Below are 20,828 nucleotides of genomic sequence, written 5' to 3' on the forward strand. Positions count from 1 at the left end.
TGCAGAATTCTGCTGTTTTCTTGCAATTCAGCCGTTGAATCTTGGTAAAAAGTGATGATTTTGTAGATGTCGTGCTCTTCTTTGCGAATTCAAGCCAGAAAACAACGAAAATCGGCGAGAAATCGTCGTTTTGCATCGAAATATGCGGTTTTCTGTAAGATTTTTGATGATTTCGTGCAGAATTCTGCTGTTTTCTTGAAATTCAGCTTTTGAATCTAGGTAAAAAGTCATGATTTTATAGATTTCGTGCTCTTCTTGGCAAATTCAAGATAGAAAACAACGAAAATCGGCGAGAAATCGTTGTTTTGCATCGAAATATGCAGTTTTCTCTAAGAATTTTGATGATTTCGTGCAGAATTCTGCTGTTTTCTTGCAATTCAGCCGTTGAATCATGGTAAAAAGTCATGATTTTGTAGATTTCGTGCTCTTCTTTGCGAATTCTAGCCAGAAAACAACGAAAATCGGCGAGAAATAATCGTTTTGCATCGAAATATGCGGTTTTCTGTAAGAATTTTGATGATTTTGTGCAGAATTCTGCTGTTTTCTTGCAATTCAGCAGTTGAATCTTGGTAAAAAGTCATGATTTTGTAGATTTCGTGCTCTTCTTTGCGAATTCAAGCCAGAAAACCACGAAAATCGGCGAGAAATCGTCGTTTTGCATCGAAATATGCGGTTTTCTCTAAGAATTTTGATGATTTCGTGCAGAATTCTGCTGTTTTCTTGCAATTCAGCCGTTGAATCTTGGTAAAAAGTGATGATTTTGTAGATGTCGTGCTCTTCTTTGCGAATTCAAGCCAGAAAACAACGAAAATCGGCGAGAAATCGTCGTTTTGCATCGAAATATGCGGTTTTCTGTAAGATTTTTGATGATTTCGTGCAGAATTCTGCTGTTTTCTTGAAATTCAGCTTTTGAATCTAGGTAAAAAGTCATGATTTTATAGATTTCGTGCTCTTCTTGGCAAATTCAAGATAGAAAACAACGAAAATCGGCGAGAAATCGTTGTTTTGCATCGAAATATGCGGTTTTCTGTAAGAATTTTGATGATTTCGTGCAGAATTCTGCTGTTTTCTTGCAATTCAGCCGATGAATCTAGGTAAAAAGTCATGATTTTGTAGATTTCGTGCTCTTCTTGGCAAACTCAAGATAGAAAACAACGAAAATCGGCGAGAAATCGTTGTTTTGCATCGAAATATGCAGTTTTCTCTAAGAATTTTGATGATTTCGTGCAGAATTCTGCTGTTTTCTTGCAATTCAGCCGTTGAATCATGGTAAAAAGTCATGATTTTGTAGATTTCGTGCTCTTCTTTGCGAATTCTAGCCAGAAAACAACGAAAATCGGCGAGAAATAATCGTTTTGCATCGAAATATGCGGTTTTCTGTAAGAATTTTGATGATTTTGTGCAGAATTCTGCTGTTTTCTTGCAATTCAGCAGTTGAATCTTGGTAAAAGTCATGATTTTGTAGATTTCGTGCTCTTCTATGCGAATTCAAGCCAGAAAACCACGAAAATCGGCGAGAAATCGTCGTTTTGCATCGAAATATGCGGTTTTCTCTAAGAATTTTGATGATTTCGTGCAGAATTCTGCTGTTTTCTTGCAATTCAGCCGTTGAATCTTGGTAAAAAGTGATGATTTTGTAGATGTCGTGCTCTTCTTTGCGAATTCAAGCCAGAAAACAGCGAGAATCGGCGAGAAATCGTCGTTTTGCATCGAAATATGCGGTTTTCTCTAAGAATTTTGACGATTTCGTGGAGAATTCTGCTGTTTTCTTGCAATTCAGCCATTGAATCTTGGTAAAAAGTCATGATTTTGTAGATTTCGTGCTCTTCTTGGCGAATTCAAGATAGAAAACAACGAAAATCGGCGAGAAATCGTTGTTTTGCATCGAGATATGCAGTTTTCTCTAAGAATTTTGATGATTTCGTGCAGAATTCTGCTGTTTTCTTGCAATTCAGCCGTTGAATCATGGTAAAAAGTCATGATTTTGTAGATTTCGTGCTCTTCTTTGCGAATTCAAGCCAGAAAACAACGAAAATCGGCGAGAAATCGTCGTTTTGCATCGAAATATGCGGTTTTCTGTAAGAATTTTGATAATTTCGTGCAGAATTCTGCTGTTTTCTTGCAATTCAGCCGTTGAATCTTGGTAAAAGGTCATGATTTTGTAGATTTCGTGCTCTTCTTTGCGAATTCAAGCCAGAAAACAACGAAAATCGGCGAGAAATCGTTGTTTTTCATCGAAATATGCGGTTTTCTGTAAGAATTTTGATAATTTCGTGCAGAATTCTGCTGTTTTCTTGAAATTCAGCTGTTGAATCTAGGTAAAAAGTCATGATTTTATAGATTTCGTGCTCTTCTTGGCAAATTCAAGATAGAAAACAACGAAAATCGGCGAGAAATCGTTGTTTTGCATCGAAATATGCGGCTTTCTGTAAGAATTTTGATGATTTCGTGCAGAATTCTGCTGTTTTCTTGCAATTCAGCCGATGAATCTAGGTAAAAAGTCATGATTTTGTAGATTTCGTGCTCTTCTTGGCAAACTCAAGATAGAAAACAACGAAAATCGGCGAGAAATCGTTGTTTTGCATCGAAATATGCAGTTTTCTCTAAGAATTTTGATGATTTCGTGCAGAATTCTGCTGTTTTCTTGCAATTCAGCCGTTGAATCATGGTAAAAAGTCATGATTTTGTAGATTTCGTGCTCTTCTTTGCGAATTCTAGCCAGAAAACAACGAAAATCGGCGAGAAATAATCGTTTTGCATCGAAATATGCGGTTTTCTGTAAGAATTTTGATGATTTTGTGCAGAATTCTGCTGTTTTCTTGCAATTCAGCAGTTGAATCTTGGTAAAAAGTCATGATTTTGTAGATTTCGTGCTCTTCTATGCGAATTCAAGCCAGAAAACCACGAAAATCGGCGAGAAATCGTCGTTTTGCTTCGAAATATGCGGTTTTCTCTAAGAATTTTGATGATTTCGTGCAGAATTCTGCTGTTTTCTTGCAATTCAGCCGTTGAATCTTGGTAAAAAGTGATGATTTTGTAGATTTCGTGCTCTTCTTGGCGAATTCAAGATAGAAAACAACGAAAATCGGCGAGAAATCGTTGTTTTGCATCGAAATATGCGGTTTTCTCTAAGAATTTTGATGATTTTGTGCAGAATTCTGCTGTTTTCTTGCAATTCAGCAGTTGAATCTTGGTAAAAAGTCATGATTTTGTAGATGTCGTGCTCTTCTTTGCGAATTCAAGCCAGAAAACAACGAAAATCGGCGAGAAATCGTCGTTTTGCATCGAAATATGCGGTTTTCTCTAAGAATTTTGACGATTTCGTGGAGAATTCTGCTGTTTTCTTGCAATTCAGCCATTGAATCTTGGTAAAAAGTCATGATTTTGTAGATTTCGTGCTCTTCTTGGCGAATTCAAGATAGAAAACAACGAAAATCGGCGAGAAATCGTTGTTTTGCATCGAGATATGCAGTTTTCTCTAAGAATTTTGATGATTTCGTGCAGAATTCTGCTGTTTTCTTGCAATTCAGCCGTAGAATCTTGGTAAAAAGTGATGATTTTGTAGATTTCGTGCTCTTCTTTGCGAATTCAAGCCAGAAAACAACGAAAATCGGCGAGAAATCGTTGTTTTGCATCGAAATATGCGGTTTTCTGTAAGAATTTTGATAATTTCGTGCAGAATTCTGCGGTTTTCTTGCAATTCAGCCGTTGAATCTTGGTAAAAAGTCATGATTTTGTAGATTTCGTGCTCTTCTTTGCGAATTCAAGCCAGAAAACAACGAAAATCGGCGAGAAATCGTCGTTTTGCATCGAAATATGCGGTTTTCTGTAAGAATTTTGATAATTTCGTGCAGAATTCTGCTGTTTTCTTGCAATTCAGCCGTTGAATCTTGGTAAAAGGTCATGATTTTGTAGATTTCGTGCTCTTCTTTGCGAATTCAAGCCAGAAAACAACGAAAATCGGCGAGAAATAATCGTTTTGCATCGAAATATGCGGTTTTCTGTAAGAATTTTGATGATTTCGTGCAGAATTCTGCTGTTTTCTTGCAATTCAGCCGTTGAATCTTGGTAAAAAGTCATGATTTTGTAGATTTCGTGCTCTTCTTTGCGAATTCAAGCCAGAAAACAACGAAAATCGGCGAGAAATCGTCGTTTTGCATCGAAAAATGCGGTTTTCTGTAAGAATTTTGATGATTTCGTGCAGAAAGTCATGATTTTGTAGATTTCGTGCTCTTCTTTGCGAATTTAAGCCAGAAAACCACGAAAATCGGCGAGAAATCGTCGTTTTGCATCGAAATATGCGGTTTTCTCTAAGAATTTTGATAATTTCGTGCAGAATTCTGCTGTTTTCTTGCAATTCAGCCGTTGAATCTTGGTAAAAGGTCACGATTTTGTAGATTTCGTGCTCTTCTTTGCGAATTCAAGCCAGAAAACAACGAAAATCGGCGAGAAATAATCGTTTTGCATCGAAATATGCGGTTTTCTGTAAGAATTTTGATGATTTCGTGCAGAATTCTGCTGTTTTCTTGCAATTCAGCCGTTGAATCTTGGTATAAGTCATGATTTTGTAGATTTCGTGCTCTTCTTTGCGAATTCAAGCCAGAAAACAACGGAAATCGGCGAGAAATCGTCGTTTTGCATCGAAAAATGGGGTTTTCTGTAAGAATTTTGATGATTTCGTGCAGAAAGTCATGATTTTGTAGATTTCGTGCTCTTCTTTGCGAATTTAAGCCAGAAAACAACGAAAATCGGCGAGAAATCGTCGTTTTGCATCGAAATATGCGGTTTTCTCTAAGAATTTTGACGATTTCGTGCAGAATTCTGCTGTTTACTTGCAACTCAGCCGTTGAATCTTGGTAAAAAGTCATGATTTCGTAGATTTCGTGCTCTTCTTTGCGAATTCAAGATAGAAAACAACGAAAATCAGCGAGAAATCGTCGTTTTGCATCGAAATATGCGGTTTTCTCTAAGAATTTTGACGATTTCGTGCAGAATTCTGCTGTTTACTTGCAACTCAGCCGTTGAATCTTGGTAAAAAGTCATGATTTCGTAGATTTCGTGCTCTTCTTTGCGAATTCAAGATAGAAAACAACGAAAATCAGCGAGAAATCGTCGTTTTGCATCGAAATATGCGGTTTTCTCTAAGAATTTTGATGATTTCGTGCAGAATTCTGCTGTTTTCTTGCAATTCAGCCGTTGAATCTTGGTAAAAAGTCATGATTTTGAAGATTTCGTGCTCTTCTTTGCAAATTCATGCCAGAAAACAACGAAAATCGGCGAGAAATCGTCGTTTTGCATCGAAATATGCGGTTTTCTGTAAGAATTTTGATGATTTCGTGCAGAATTCTGCTGTTTTCTTGCAATTCAGCCGTTGAATCTAGGTAAAAAGTCATGATTTTATAGATTTCGTGCTCTTCTTGGCGAATTCAAGATAGAAAACAACGAAAATCGGCGAGAAATCGTTGTTTTGCATCGAAATATGCGGTTTTCTGTAAGAATTTTGATGATTTCGTGCAGAATTCTGCTGTTTTCTTGCAATTCAGCCGTTGAATCTTGGTAAAAAGTCATGCTTTTGTAGATCTCGTGCTCTTCTTTGCGAATTCAAGCGAGAAAACAACGAAAATCGGCGAGAAATCGTCGTTTTGCATCGAAATATGCGGTTTTCTGTAAGAATTTTGATGATTTCGTGCAGAATTCTGCTGTTTTCTTGCAATTCAGCCGTTGAATCTAGGTAAAAAGTCATGATTTTATAGATTTCGTGCTCTTCTTGGCGAATTCAAGATAGAAAACAACGAAAATCGGCGAGAAATCGTTGTTTTGCATCGAAATATGCGGTTTTCTGTAAGAATTTTGATGATTTCGTGCAGAATTCTGCTGTTTTCTTGCAATTCAGCCGTTGAATCTTGGTAAAAAGTCATGATTTTGTAGATTTCGTGCTCTTCTTTGCGAATTCAAGCCAGAAAACAACGAAAATCGGCGAGAAATCGTCGTTTTGCATCGAAATATGCGGTTTTCTCTAAGAATTTTGACGATTTCGTGCAGAATTCTGCTGTTTACTTGCAATTCAGCCGTTGAATCTTGGTAAAAAGTCATGATTTTGTAGATTTCGTGCTCTTCTTTGCGAATTAAAGATAGAAAACAACGAAAATCAGCGAGAAATCGTCGTTTTGCATCGAAATATGCGGTTTTCTCTAAGAATTTTGATGATTTCGTGCAGAATTCTGCTGTTTTCTTGCAATTCAGCCGTTGAATCTTGGTAAAAAGTCATGATTTTGTAGATTTCGTGCTCTTCTTTGCAAATTCATGCCAGAAAACAACGAAAATCGGCGAGAAATCGTCGTTTTGCATCGAAATATGCGGTTTTCTGTAAGAATTTTGATGATTTCGTGCAGAATTCTGCTGTTTTCTTGCAATTCAGCCTTTGAATCTTGGTAAAAAGTCATGATTTTGTAGATCTCGTGCTCTTCTTTGCGAATTCAAGCCAGAAAACAACGAAAATCGGCGAGAAATCGTCGTTTTGCATCGAAATATGCGGTTTTCTGTAAGAATTTTGATGATTTCGTGCAGAATTCTGCTGTTTTCTTGCAATTCAGCCGTTGAATCTTGGTAAAAAGTCATGATTTTGTAGATTTCGTGCTCTTCTTGGCAAACTCAAGATAGAAAACAACGAAAATCGGCGAGAAATCGTTGTTTTGCATCGAAATATGCAGTTTTCTCTAAGAATTTTGATGATTTCGTGCAGAATTCTGCTGTTTTCTTGCAATTCAGCCGTTGAATCATGGTAAAAAGTCATGATTTTGTAGATTTCGTGCTCTTCTTTGCGAATTCTAGCCAGAAAACAACGAAAATCGGCGAGAAATAATCGTTTTGCATCGAAATATGCGGTTTTCTGTAAGAATTTTGATGATTTTGTGCAGAATTCTGCTGTTTTCTTGCAATTCAGCAGTTGAATCTTGGTTAAAAGTCATGATTTTGTAGATTTCGTGCTCTTCTTTGCGAATTCAAGCCAGAAAACCACGAAAATCGGCGAGAAATCGTCGTTTTGCATCGAAATATGCGGTTTTCTCTAAGAATTTTGATGATTTCGTGCAGAATTCTGCTGTTTTCTTGCAATTCAGCCGTTGAATCTTGGTAAAAAGTGATGATTTTGTAGATGTCGTGCTCTTCTTTGCGAATTCAAGCCAGAAAACAACGAAAATCGGCGAGAAATCGTCGTTTTGCATCGAAATATGCGGTTTTCTCTAAGAATTTTGACGATTTCGTGGAGAATTCTGCTGTTTTCTTGCAATTCAGCCGTTGAATCTTGGTAAAAAGTCATGATTTTGTAGATTTCGTGCTCTTCTTGGCGAATTCAAGATAGAAAACAACGAAAATCGGCGAGAAATCGTTGTTTTGCATCGAAATATGCAGTTTTCTCTAAGAATTTTGATGATTTCGTGCAGAATTCTGCTGTTTTCTTGCAATTCAGCCGTAGAATCTTGGTAAAAAGTGATGATTTTGTAGATTTCGTGCTCTTCTTTGCAAATTCAAGCCAGAAAACAACGAAAATCGGCAAGAAATCGTTGTTTTGCATCGAAATATGCGGTTTTCTGTAAGAATTTTGATGATTTCGTGCAGAATTCTGCTGTTTTCTTGCAATTCAGCCGTAGAATCTTGGTAAAAAGTGATGATTTTGTAGATTTCGTGCTCTTCTTTGCGAATTCAAGCCAGAAAACAACGAAAATCGGCGAGAAATCGTTGTTTTGCATCGAAATATGCGGTTTTCTGTAAGAATTTTGATAATTTCGTGCAGAATTCTGCTGTTTTCTTGAAATTCAGCTGTTGAATCTAGGTAAAAAGTCATGATTTTATAGATTTCGTGCTCTTCTTGGCAAATTCAAGATAGAAAACAACGAAAATCGGCGAGAAATCGTTGTTTTGCATCGAAATATGCGGCTTTCTGTAAGAATTTTGATGATTTCGTGCAGAATTCTGCTGTTTTCTTGCAATTCAGCCGATGAATCTAGGTAAAAAGTCATGATTTTGTAGATTTCGTGCTCTTCTTGGCAAACTCAAGATAGAAAACAACGAAAATCGGCGAGAAATCGTTGTTTTGCATCGAAATATGCAGTTTTCTCTAAGAATTTTGATGATTTCGTGCAGAATTCTGCTGTTTTCTTGCAATTCAGCCGTTGAATCATGGTAAAAAGTCATGATTTTGTAGATTTCGTGCTCTTCTTTGCGAATTCTAGCCAGAAAACAACGAAAATCGGCGAGAAATAATCGTTTTGCATCGAAATATGCGGTTTTCTGTAAGAATTTTGATGATTTTGTGCAGAATTCTGCTGTTTTCTTGCAATTCAGCAGTTGAATCTTGGTAAAAAGTCATGATTTTGTAGATTTCGTGCTCTTCTATGCGAATTCAAGCCAGAAAACCACGAAAATCGGCGAGAAATCGTCGTTTTGCTTCGAAATATGCGGTTTTCTCTAAGAATTTTGATGATTTCGTGCAGAATTCTGCTGTTTTCTTGCAATTCAGCCGTTGAATCTTGGTAAAAAGTGATGATTTTGTAGATTTCGTGCTCTTCTTGGCGAATTCAAGATAGAAAACAACGAAAATCGGCGAGAAATCGTTGTTTTGCATCGAAATATGCGGTTTTCTCTAAGAATTTTGATGATTTTGTGCAGAATTCTGCTGTTTTCTTGCAATTCAGCAGTTGAATCTTGGTAAAAAGTCATGATTTTGTAGATGTCGTGCTCTTCTTTGCGAATTCAAGCCAGAAAACAACGAAAATCGGCGAGAAATCGTCGTTTTGCATCGAAATATGCGGTTTTCTCTAAGAATTTTGACGATTTCGTGGAGAATTCTGCTGTTTTCTTGCAATTCAGCCATTGAATCTTGGTAAAAAGTCATGATTTTGTAGATTTCGTGCTCTTCTTGGCGAATTCAAGATAGAAAACAACGAAAATCGGCGAGAAATCGTTGTTTTGCATCGAGATATGCAGTTTTCTCTAAGAATTTTGATGATTTCGTGCAGAATTCTGCTGTTTTCTTGCAATTCAGCCGTAGAATCTTGGTAAAAAGTGATGATTTTGTAGATTTCGTGCTCTTCTTTGCGAATTCAAGCCAGAAAACAACGAAAATCGGCAAGAAATCGTTGTTTTGCATCGAAATATGCGGTTTTCTGTAAGAATTTTGATGATTTCGTGCAGAATTCTGCTGTTTTCTTGCAATTCAGCCGTAGAATCTTGGTAAAAAGTGATGATTTTGTAGATTTCGTGCTCTTCTTTGCGAATTCAAGCCAGAAAACAACGAAAATCGGCGAGAAATCGTTGTTTTGCATCGAAATATGCGGTTTTCTGTAAGAATTTTGATAATTTCGTGCAGAATTCTGCGGTTTTCTTGCAATTCAGCCGTTGAATCTTGGAAAAAAGTCATGATTTTGTAGATTTCGTGCTCTTCTTTGCGAATTCAAGCCAGAAAACAACGAAAATCGGCGAGAAATCGTCGTTTTGCATCGAAATATGCGGTTTTCTGTAAGAATTTTGATAATTTCGTGCAGAATTCTGCTGTTTTCTTGCAATTCAGCCGTTGAATCTTGGTAAAAGGTCATGATTTTGTAGATTTCGTGCTCTTCTTTGCGAATTCAAGCCAGAAAACAACGAAAATCGGCGAGAAATAATCGTTTTGCATCGAAATATGCGGTTTTCTGTAAGAATTTTGATGATTTCGTGCAGAATTCTGCTGTTTTCTTGCAATTCAGCCGTTGAATCTTGGTAAAAAGTCATGATTTTGTAGATTTCGTGCTCTTCTTTGCGAATTCAAGCCAGAAAACAACGAAAATCGGCGAGAAATCGTCGTTTTGCATCGAAAAATGCGGTTTTCTGTAAGAATTTTGATGATTTCGTGCAGAAAGTCATGATTTTGTAGATTTCGTGCTCTTCTTTGCGAATTTAAGCCAGAAAACCACGAAAATCGGCGAGAAATCGTCGTTTTGCATCGAAATATGCGGTTTTCTCTAAGAATTTTGATAATTTCGTGCAGAATTCTGCTGTTTTCTTGCAATTCAGCCGTTGAATCTTGGTAAAAGGTCATGATTTTGTAGATTTCGTGCTCTTCTTTGCGAATTCAAGCCAGAAAAGAACGAAAATCGGCGAGAAATAATCGTTTTGCATCGAAATATGCGGTTTTCTGTAAGAATTTTGATGATTTCGTGCAGAATTCTGCTGTTTTCTTGCAATTCAGCCGTTGAATCTTCGTAAAAGTCATGATTTTGTAGATTTCGTGCTCTTCTTTGCGAATTCAAGTCAGAAAACAACGGAAATCGGCGAGAAATCGTCGTTTTGCATCGAAAAATGGGGTTTTCTGTAAGAATTTTGATGATTTCGTGCAGAAAGTCATGATTTTGTAGATTTCGTGCTCTTCTTTGCGAATTTAAGCCAGAAAACAACGAAAATCGGCGAGAAATCGTCGTTTTGCATCGAAATATGCGGTTTTCTCTAAGAATTTTGACGATTTCGTGCAGAATTCTGCTGTTTACTTGCAACTCAGCCGTTGAATCTTGGTAAAAAGTCATGATTTCGTAGATTTCGTGCTCTTCTTTGCGAATTCAAGATAGAAAACAACGAAAATCAGCGAGAAATCGTCGTTTTGCATCGAAATATGCGGTTTTCTCTAAGAATTTTGATGATTTCGTGCAGAATTCTGCTGTTTTCTTGCAATTCAGCCGTTGAATCTTGGTAAAAAGTCATGATTTTGAAGATTTCGTGCTCTTCTTTGCAAATTCATGCCAGAAAACAACGAAAATCGGCGAGAAATCGTCGTTTTGCATCGAAATATGCGGTTTTCTGTAAGAATTTTGATGATTTCGTGCAGAATTCTGCTGTTTTCTTGCAATTCAGCTGTTGAATCTAGGTAAAAAGTCATGATTTTATAGATTTCGTGCTCTTCTTGGCGAATTCAAGATAGAAAACAACGAAAATCGGCGAGAAATCGTTGTTTTGCATCGAAATATGCGGTTTTCTGTAAGAATTTTGATGATTTCGTGCAGAATTCTGCTGTTTTCTTGCAATTCAGCCGTTGAATCTTGGTAAAAAGTCATGCTTTTGTAGATCTCGTGCTTTTCTTTGCGAATTCAAGCGAGAAAACAACGAAAATCGGCGAGAAATCGTCGTTTTGCATCGAAATATGCGGTTTTCTGTAAGAATTTTGATGATTTCGTGCAGAATTCTGCTGTTTTCTTGCAATTCAGCCGTTGAATCTAGGTAAAAAGTCATGATTTCATAGATTTCGTGCTCTTCTTGGCGAATTCAAGATAGAAAACAACGAAAATCGGCGAGAAATCGTTGTTTTGCATCGAAATATGCGGTTTTCTGTAAGAATTTTGATGATTTCGTGCAGAATTCTGCTGTTTTCTTGCAATTCAGCCGTTGAATCTTGGTAAAAAGTCATGATTTTGTAGATTTCGTGCTCTTCTTTGCGAATTCAAGCCAGAAAACAACGAAAATCGGCGAGAAATCGTCGTTTTGCATCGAAATATGCGGTTTTCTCTAAGAATTTTGACGATTTCGTGCAGAATTCTGCTGTTTACTTGCAATTCAGCCGTTGAATCTTGGTAAAAAGTCATGATTTTGTAGATTTCGTGCTCTTCTTTGCGAATTCAAGATAGAAAACAACGAAAATCAGCGAGAAATCGTCGTTTTGCATCGAAATATGCGGTTTTCTCTAAGAATTTTGATGATTTCGTGCAGAATTCTGCTGTTTTCTTGCAATTCAGCCGTTGAATCTTGGTAAAAAGTCATGATTTTGTAGATTTCGTGCTCTTATTTGCAAATTCAAGCCAGAAAACAACGAAAATCGGCGAGAAATAATCGTTTTGCATCGAAATATGCGGTTTTCTGTAAGAATTTTGATGATTTTGTGCAGAATTCTGCTGTTTTCTTGCAATTCAGCCGTTGAATCTTGGTAAAAAGTCATGATTTTGTAGATTTCGTGCTCTTCTTTGCGAATTCAAGCCAGAAAACCACGAAAATCGGCGAGAAATCGTCTTTTTGCATCGAAATATGCGGTTTTCTCTGAGTTTTGATGATTTCGTGCAGAATTCTGCTGTTTTCTTGCAATTCAGCCGTTGAATCTTGGTAAAAAGTGATGATTTTGTAGATTTCGTGCTCTTCTTTGCGAATTCAAGCCAGAAAACAACGAAAATCGGCGAGAAATCGTCGTTTTGCATCGAAATATGCGGTTTTCTCTAAGAATTTTGACGATTTCGTGCAGAATTCTGCTGTTTTCTTGCAATTCAGCCGTTGAATCTTGGTAAAAAGTCATGATTTGGTAGATTTCGTGCTCTTCTTGGCGAATTCAAGATAGAAAACAACGAAAATCGGCGAGAAATCGTTGTTTTGCATCGAAATATGCAGTTTTCTCTAAGAATTTTGACGATTTCGTGCAGAATTCTGCTGTTTACTTGCAATTCGGCCGTTGAATCTTGGTAAAAAGTCATGATTTTGTAGATTTCGTGCTCTTCTTTGCGAATTCAAGATAGAAAACAACGAAAATCAGCGAGAAATCGTCGTTTTGCATCGAAATATGCGGTTTTCTCTAAGAATTTTGATGATTTCGTGCAGAATTCTGCTGTTTTCTTGCAATTCAGCCGTTGAATCTTGGTAAAAAGTCATGATTTTTTAGATTTCGTGCTCTTCTTAGCAAATTCATGCCAGAAAACAACGAAAATCGGCGAGAAATCGTCGTTTTGCATCGAAATATGCGGTTTTCTGTAAGAATTTTGATGATTTCGTGCAGAATTCTGCTGTTTTCTTGCAATTCAGCTGTTGAATCTTGGTAAAAAGTCATGATTTTGTAGATCTCGTGCTCTTCTTTGCGAATTCAAGCGAGAAAACATCGAAAATCGGCGAGAAATCGTCGTTTTGCATCGAAATATGCGGTTTTCTGTAAGAATTTTGATGATTTCGTGCAGAATTCTGCTGTTTTCTTGCAATTCAGCCGTTGAATCTAGGTAAAAAGTATTGATTTTATAGATTTCGTGCTCTTCTTGGCGAATTCAAGATAGAAAACAACGAAAATCGGCGAGAAATCGTTGTTTTGCATCGAAATATGCGGTTTTCTGTAAGAATTTTGGTGGTTTCGTGCAGAATTCTGCTGTTTTCTTGCAATTCAGCCGTTGAATCTAGGTAAAAAGTCATGATTTTGTAAATTTCTTGCTCTTCTTGGCGAATTCAAGATAGAAAACAACGAAAATCGGCGAGAAATCGTTGTTTTGCATCGAAATATGCAGTTTTCTCTAAGAATTTTGATGATTTCGTGCAGAATTCTGCTGTTTTCTTGCAATTCAGCCGTTGAATCTTGGTAAAAAGTCATGATTTTGTAGATTTCGTGCTCTTATTTGCAAATTCAAGCCAGAAAACAACGAAAATCGGCGAGAAATAATCGTTTTGCATCGAAATATGCGGTTTTCTGTAAGAATTTTGATGATTTTGTGCAGAATTCTGCTGTTTTCTTGCAATTCAGCCGTTGAATCTTGGTAAAAAGTCATGATTTTGTAGATTTCGTGCTCTTCTTTGCGAATTCAAGCCAGAAAACCACGAAAATCGGCGAGAAATCGTCTTTTTGCATCGAAATATGCGGTTTTCTCTGAGTTTTGATGATTTCGTGCAGAATTCTGCTGTTTTCTTGCAATTCAGCCGTTGAATCTTGGTAAAAAGTGATGATTTTGTAGATTTCGTGCTCTTCTTTGCGAATTCAAGCCAGAAAACAACGAAAATCGGCGAGAAATCGTCGTTTTGCATCGAAATATGCGGTTTTCTCTAAGAATTTTGACGATTTCGTGCAGAATTCTGCTGTTTTCTTGCAATTCAGCCGTTGAATCTTGGTAAAAAGTCATGATTTTGTAGATTTCGTGCTCTTCTTGGCGAATTCAAGATAGAAAACAACGAAAATCGGCGAGAAATCGTTGTTTTGCATCGAAATATGCAGTTTTCTCTAAGAATTTTGACGATTTCGTGCAGAATTCTGCTGTTTACTTGCAATTCGGCCGTTGAATCTTGGTAAAAAGTCATGATTTTGTAGATTTCGTGCTCTTCTTTGCGAATTCAAGATAGAAAACAACGAAAATCAGCGAGAAATCGTCGTTTTGCATCGAAATATGCGGTTTTCTCTAAGAATTTTGATGATTTCGTGCAGAATTCTGCTGTTTTCTTGCAATTCAGCCGTTGAATCTTGGTAAAAAGTCATGATTTTTTAGATTTCGTGCTCTTCTTAGCAAATTCATGCCAGAAAACAACGAAAATCGGCGAGAAATCGTCGTTTTGCATCGAAATATGCGGTTTTCTGTAAGAATTTTGATGATTTCGTGCAGAATTCTGCTGTTTTCTTGCAATTCAGCTGTTGAATCTTGGTAAAAAGTCATGATTTTGTAGATCTCGTGCTCTTCTTTGCGAATTCAAGCGAGAAAACATCGAAAATCGGCGAGAAATCATCGTTTTGCATCGAAATATGCGGTTTTCTGTAAGAATTTTGATGATTTCGTGCAGAATTCTGCTGTTTTCTTGCAATTCAGCCGTTGAATCTAGGTAAAAAGTATTGATTTTATAGATTTCGTGCTCTTCTTGGCGAATTCAAGATAGAAAACAACGAAAATCGGCGAGAAATCGTTGTTTTGCATCGAAATATGCGGTTTTCTGTAAGAATTTTGATGGTTTCGTGCAGAATTCTGCTGTTTTCTTGCAATTCAGCCGTTGAATCTAGGTAAAAAGTCATGATTTTGTAAATTTCTTGCTCTTCTTGGCGAATTCAAGATAGAAAACAACGAAAATCGGCGAGAAATCGTTGTCTTGCATCGAAATATGCAGTTTTCTCTAAGAATTTTGATGATTTCGTGCAGAATTCTGCTGTTTTCTTGCAATTCAGCCGTTGAATCTTGGTAAAAAGTCATGATTTTTTAGATTTCGTGCTCTTCTTAGCAAATTCATGCCAGAAAACAACGAAAATCGGCGAGAAATCGTCGTTTTGCATCGAAATATGCGGTTTTCTGTAAGAATTTTGATGATTTCGTGCAGAATTCTGCTGTTTTCTTGCAATTCAGCTGTTGAATCTTGGTAAAAAGTCATGATTTTGTAGATCTCGTGCTCTTCTTTGCGAATTCAAGCGAGAAAACATCGAAAATCGGCGAGAAATCGTCGTTTTGCATCGAAATATGCGGTTTTCTGTAAGAATTTTGATGATTTCGTGCAGAATTCTGCTGTTTTCTTGCAATTCAGCCGTTGAATCTAGGTAAAAAGTATTGATTTTATAGATTTCGTGCTCTTCTTGGCGAATTCAAGATAGAAAACAACGAAAATCGGCGAGAAATCGTTGTTTTGCATCGAAATATGCGGTTTTCTGTAAGAATTTTGGTGGTTTCGTGCAGAATTCTGCTGTTTTCTTGCAATTCAGCCGTTGAATCTAGGTAAAAAGTCATGATTTTGTAAATTTCTTGCTCTTCTTGGCGAATTCAAGATAGAAAACAACGAAAATCGGCGAGAAATCGTTGTTTTGCATCGAAATATGCAGTTTTCTCTAAGAATTTTGATGATTTCGTGCAGAATTCTGCTGTTTTCTTGCAATTCAGCCGTTGAATCTTGGTAAAAAGTCATGATTTTGTAGATTTCGTGCTCTTATTTGCAAATTCAAGCCAGAAAACAACGAAAATCGGCGAGAAATAATCGTTTTGCATCGAAATATGCGGTTTTCTGTAAGAATTTTGATGATTTTGTGCAGAATTCTGCTGTTTTCTTGCAATTCAGCCGTTGAATCTTGGTAAAAAGTCATGATTTTGTAGATTTCGTGCTCTTCTTTGCGAATTCAAGCCAGAAAACCACGAAAATCGGCGAGAAATCGTCTTTTTGCATCGAAATATGCGGTTTTCTCTGAGTTTTGATGATTTCGTGCAGAATTCTGCTGTTTTCTTGCAATTCAGCCGTTGAATCTTGGTAAAAAGTGATGATTTTGTAGATTTCGTGCTCTTCTTTGCGAATTCAAGCCAGAAAACAACGAAAATCGGCGAGAAATCGTCGTTTTGCATCGAAATATGCGGTTTTCTCTAAGAATTTTGACGATTTCGTGCAGAATTCTGCTGTTTTCTTGCAATTCAGCCGTTGAATCTTGGTAAAAAGTCATGATTTTGTAGATTTCGTGCTCTTCTTGGCGAATTCAAGATAGAAAACAACGAAAATCGGCGAGAAATCGTTGTTTTGCATCGAAATATGCAGTTCTCTAAGAATTTTGACGATTTCGTGCAGAATTCTGCTGTTTACTTGCAATTCGGCCGTTGAATCTTGGTAAAAAGTCATGATTTTGTAGATTTCGTGCTCTTCTTTGCGAATTCAAGATAGAAAACAACGAAAATCAGCGAGAAATCGTCGTTTTGCATCGAAATATGCGGTTTTCTCTAAGAATTTTGATGATTTCGTGCAGAATTCTGCTGTTTTCTTGCAATTCAGCCGTTGAATCTTGGTAAAAAGTCATGATTTTTTAGATTTCGTGCTCTTCTTAGCAAATTCATGCCAGAAAACAACGAAAATCGGCGAGAAATCGTCGTTTTGCATCGAAATATGCGGTTTTCTGTAAGAATTTTGATGATTTCGTGCAGAATTCTGCTGTTTTCTTGCAATTCAGCTGTTGAATCTTGGTAAAAAGTCATGATTTTGTAGATCTCGTGCTCTTCTTTGCGAATTCAAGCGAGAAAACATCGAAAATCGGCGAGAAATCATCGTTTTGCATCGAAATATGCGGTTTTCTGTAAGAATTTTGATGATTTCGTGCAGAATTCTGCTGTTTTCTTGCAATTCAGCCGTTGAATCTAGGTAAAAAGTATTGATTTTATAGATTTCGTGCTCTTCTTGGCGAATTCAAGATAGAAAACAACGAAAATCGGCGAGAAATCGTTGTTTTGCATCGAAATATGCGGTTTTCTGTAAGAATTTTGATGGTTTCGTGCAGAATTCTGCTGTTTTCTTGCAATTCAGCCGTTGAATCTAGGTAAAAAGTCATGATTTTGTAAATTTCTTGCTCTTCTTGGCGAATTCAAGATAGAAAACAACGAAAATCGGCGAGAAATCGTTGTCTTGCATCGAAATATGCAGTTTTCTCTAAGAATTTTGATGATTTCGTGCAGAATTCTGCTGTTTTCTTGCAATTCAGCCGTTGAATCTTGGTAAAAAGTCATGATTTTGTAGATTTCGTGCTCTTCTTTGCAAATTCATGCCAGAAAACAACGAAAATCGGCGAGAAATCGTCGTTTTGCATCGAAATATGCGGTTTTCTGTAAGAATTTTGATGATTTCGTGCAGAATTCTGCTGTTTTCTTGCAATTCAGCCGTTGAATCTTGGTAAAAAGTCATGATTTTGTAGATTTCGTGCTCTTCTTTGCGAATTCATGCCAGAAAACAACGAAAATTGGCGAGAAATCGTCGTTTTGCATCGAAATATGCGGTTTTCTGTAAGAATTTTGATGATTTCGTGCAGAATTCTGCTGTTTTCTTGCAATTTAGCCTTTGAATCTTGGTAAAAAGTCATGATTTTGTAGATCTCGTGCTCTTCTTTGCGAATTCAAGCCAGAAAACAACGAAAATCGGCGAGAAATCGTCGTTTTGCATCGAAATATGCGGTTTTCTGTAAGAATTTTGATGATTTCGTGCAGAATTCTGCTGTTTTCTTGCAATTCAGCGGTTGAATCTTGGTAAAAAGTCATGATTTTGTAGATTTCGTGCTCTTCTTTGCGAATTCAAGCCAGAAAACAACGAAAATCGGCGAGAAATCGTCGTTTTGCATCGAAATATGCGGTTTTCTCTAAGAATTTTGACGATTTCGTGCAGAATTCTGCTGTTTACTTGCATTTCAGCCGTTGAATCTTAGTAAAAAGTCATGATTTTGTAGATTTCGTGCTCTTCTTTGCGAATTCAAGATAGAAAACAACGAAAATCAGCGAGAAATCGTCGTTTTGCATCGAAATATGCGGTTTTCTCTAAGAATTTTGATGATTTCGTGCAGAATTCTGCTGTTTTCTTGCAATTCAGCCGTTGAATCTTGGTAAAAAGTCATGATTTTGTAGATTTCGTGCTCTTATTTGCAAATTCAAGCCAGAAAACAACGAAAATCGGCGAGAAATAATCGTTTTGCATCGAAATATGCGGTTTTCTGTAAGAATTTTGATGATTTTGTGCAGAATTCTGCTGTTTTCTTGCAATTCAGCCGTTGAATCTTGGTAAAAAGTCATGATTTTGTAGATTTCGTGCTCTTCTTTGCGAATTCAAGCCAGAAAACCACGAAAATCGGCGAGAAATCGTCTTTTTGCATCGAAATATGCGGTTTTCTCTGAGTTTTGATGATTTCGTGCAGAATTCTGCTGTTTTCTTGCAATTCAGCCGTTGAATCTTGGTAAAAAGTCATGATTTGGTAGATTTCGTGCTCTTCTTGGCGAATTCAAGATAGAAAACAACGAAAATCGGCGAGAAATCGTTGTTTTCCATCGAAATATGCAGTTTTCTCTAAGAATTTTGACGATTTCGTGCAGAATTCTGCTGTTTACTTGCAATTCGGCCGTTGAATCTTGGTAAAAAGTCATGATTTTGTAGATTTCGTGCTCTTCTTTGCGAATTCAAGATAGAAAACAACGAAAATCAGCGAGAAATCGTCGTTTTGCATCGAAATATGCGGTTTTCTCTAAGAATTTTGATGATTTCGTGCAGAATTCTGCTGTTTTCTTGCAATTCAGCCGTTGAATCTTGGTAAAAAGTCATGATTTTTTAGATTTCGTGCTCTTCTTAGCAAATTCATGCCAGAAAACAACGAAAATCGGCGAGAAATCGTCGTTTTGCATCGAAATATGCGGTTTTCTGTAAGAATTTTGATGATTTCGTGCAGAATTCTGCTGTTTTCTTGCAATTCAGCTGTTGAATCTTGGTAAAAAGTCATGATTTTGTAGATCTCGTGCTCTTCTTTGCGAATTCAAGCGAGAAAACATCGAAAATCGGCGAGAAATCGTCGTTTTGCATCGAAATATGCGGTTTTCTGTAAGAATTTTGATGATTTCGTGCAGAATTCTGCTGTTTTCTTGCAATTCAGCCGTTGAATCTAGGTAAAAAGTATTGATTTTATAGATTTCGTGCTCTTCTTGGCGAATTCAAGATAGAAAACAACGAAAATCGGCGAGAAATCGTTGTTTTGCATCGAAATATGCGGTTTTCTGTAAGAATTTTGATGGTTTCGTGCAGAATTCTGCTGTTTTCTTGCAATTCAGCCGTTGAATCTAGGTAAAAAGTCATGATTTTGTAAATTTCTTGCTCTTCTTGGCGAATTCAAGATAGAAAACAACGAAAATCGGCGAGAAATCGTTGTTTTGCATCGAAATATGCAGTTTTCTCTAAGAATTTTGATGATTTCGTGCAGAATTCTGCTGTTTTCTTGCAATTCAGCCGTTGAATCTTGGTAAAAAGTCATGATTTTGTAGATTTCGTGCTCTTATTTGCAAATTCAAGCCAGAAAACAACGAAAATCGGCGAGAAATAATCGTTTTGCATCGAAATATGCGGTTTTCTGTAAGAATTTTGATGATTTTGTGCAGAATTCTGCTGTTTTCTTGCAATTCAGCCGTTGAATCTTGGTAAAAAGTCATGATTTTGTAGATTTCGTGCTCTTCTTTGCGAATTCATGCCAGAAAACAACGAAAATTGGCGAGAAATCGTCGTTTTGCATCGAAATATGCGGTTTTCTGTAAGAATTTTGATGATTTCGTGCAGAATTCTGCTGTTTTCTTGCAATTCAGCCTTTGAATCTTGGTAAAAAGTCATGATTTTGTAGATCTCGTGCTCTTCTTTGCGAATTCAAGCCAGAAAACAACGAAAATCGGCGAGAAATCGTCGTTTTGCATCGAAATATGCGGTTTTCTGTAAGAATTTTGATGATTTCGTGCAGAATTCTGCTGTTTTCTTGCAATTCAGCGGTTGAATCTTGGTAAAAAGTCATGATTTTGTAGATTTCGTGCTCTTCTTTGCGAATTCAAGCCAGAAAACAACGAAAATCGGCGAGAAATCGTCGTTTTGCATCGAAATATGCGGTTTTCTCTAAGAATTTTGACGATTTCGTGCAGAATTCTGCTGTTTACTTGCATTTCAGCCGTTGAATCTTAGTAAAAAGTCATGATTTTGTAGATTTCGTGCTCTTCTTTGCGAATTCAAGATAGAAAACAACGAAAATCAGCGAGAAATCGTCGTTTTGCATCGAAATATGCGGTTTTCTCTAAGAATTTTGATGATTTCGTGCAGAATTCTGCTGTTTTCTTGCAATTCAGCCGTTGAATCTTGGTAAAAAGTCATGATTTTGTAGATTTCGTGCTCTTATTTGCAAATTCAAGCCAGAAAACAACGAAAATCGGCGAGAAATAATCGTTTTGCATCGAAATATGCGGTTTTCTGTAAGAATTTTGATGATTTTGTGCAGAATTCTGCTGTTTTCTTGCAATTCAGCCGTTGAATCTTGGTAAAAAGTCATGATTTTGTAGATTTCGTGCTCTTCTTTGCGAATTCAAGCCAGAAAACCACGAAAATCGGCGAGAAATCGTCTTTTTGCATCGAAATATGCGGTTTTCTCTGAGTTTTGATGATTTCGTGCAGAATTCTGCTGTTTTCTTGCAATTCAGCCGTTGAATCTTGGTAAAAAGTGATGATTTTGTAGATTTCGTGCTCTTCTTTGCGAATTCAAGCCAGAAAACAACGAAAATCGGCGAGAAATCGTCGTTTTGCATCGAAATATGCGGTTTTCTCTAAGAATTTTGACGATTTCGTGCAGAATTCTGCTG

This window comes from Gnatocerus cornutus, chromosome 4 (assembly GCF_029298725.1).
Source record: "Gnatocerus cornutus isolate USDA-ARS CGAHR chromosome 4, icGnaCorn1.1, whole genome shotgun sequence".
In the NCBI taxonomy this organism is placed as follows: domain Eukaryota; kingdom Metazoa; phylum Arthropoda; class Insecta; order Coleoptera; family Tenebrionidae; genus Gnatocerus; species Gnatocerus cornutus.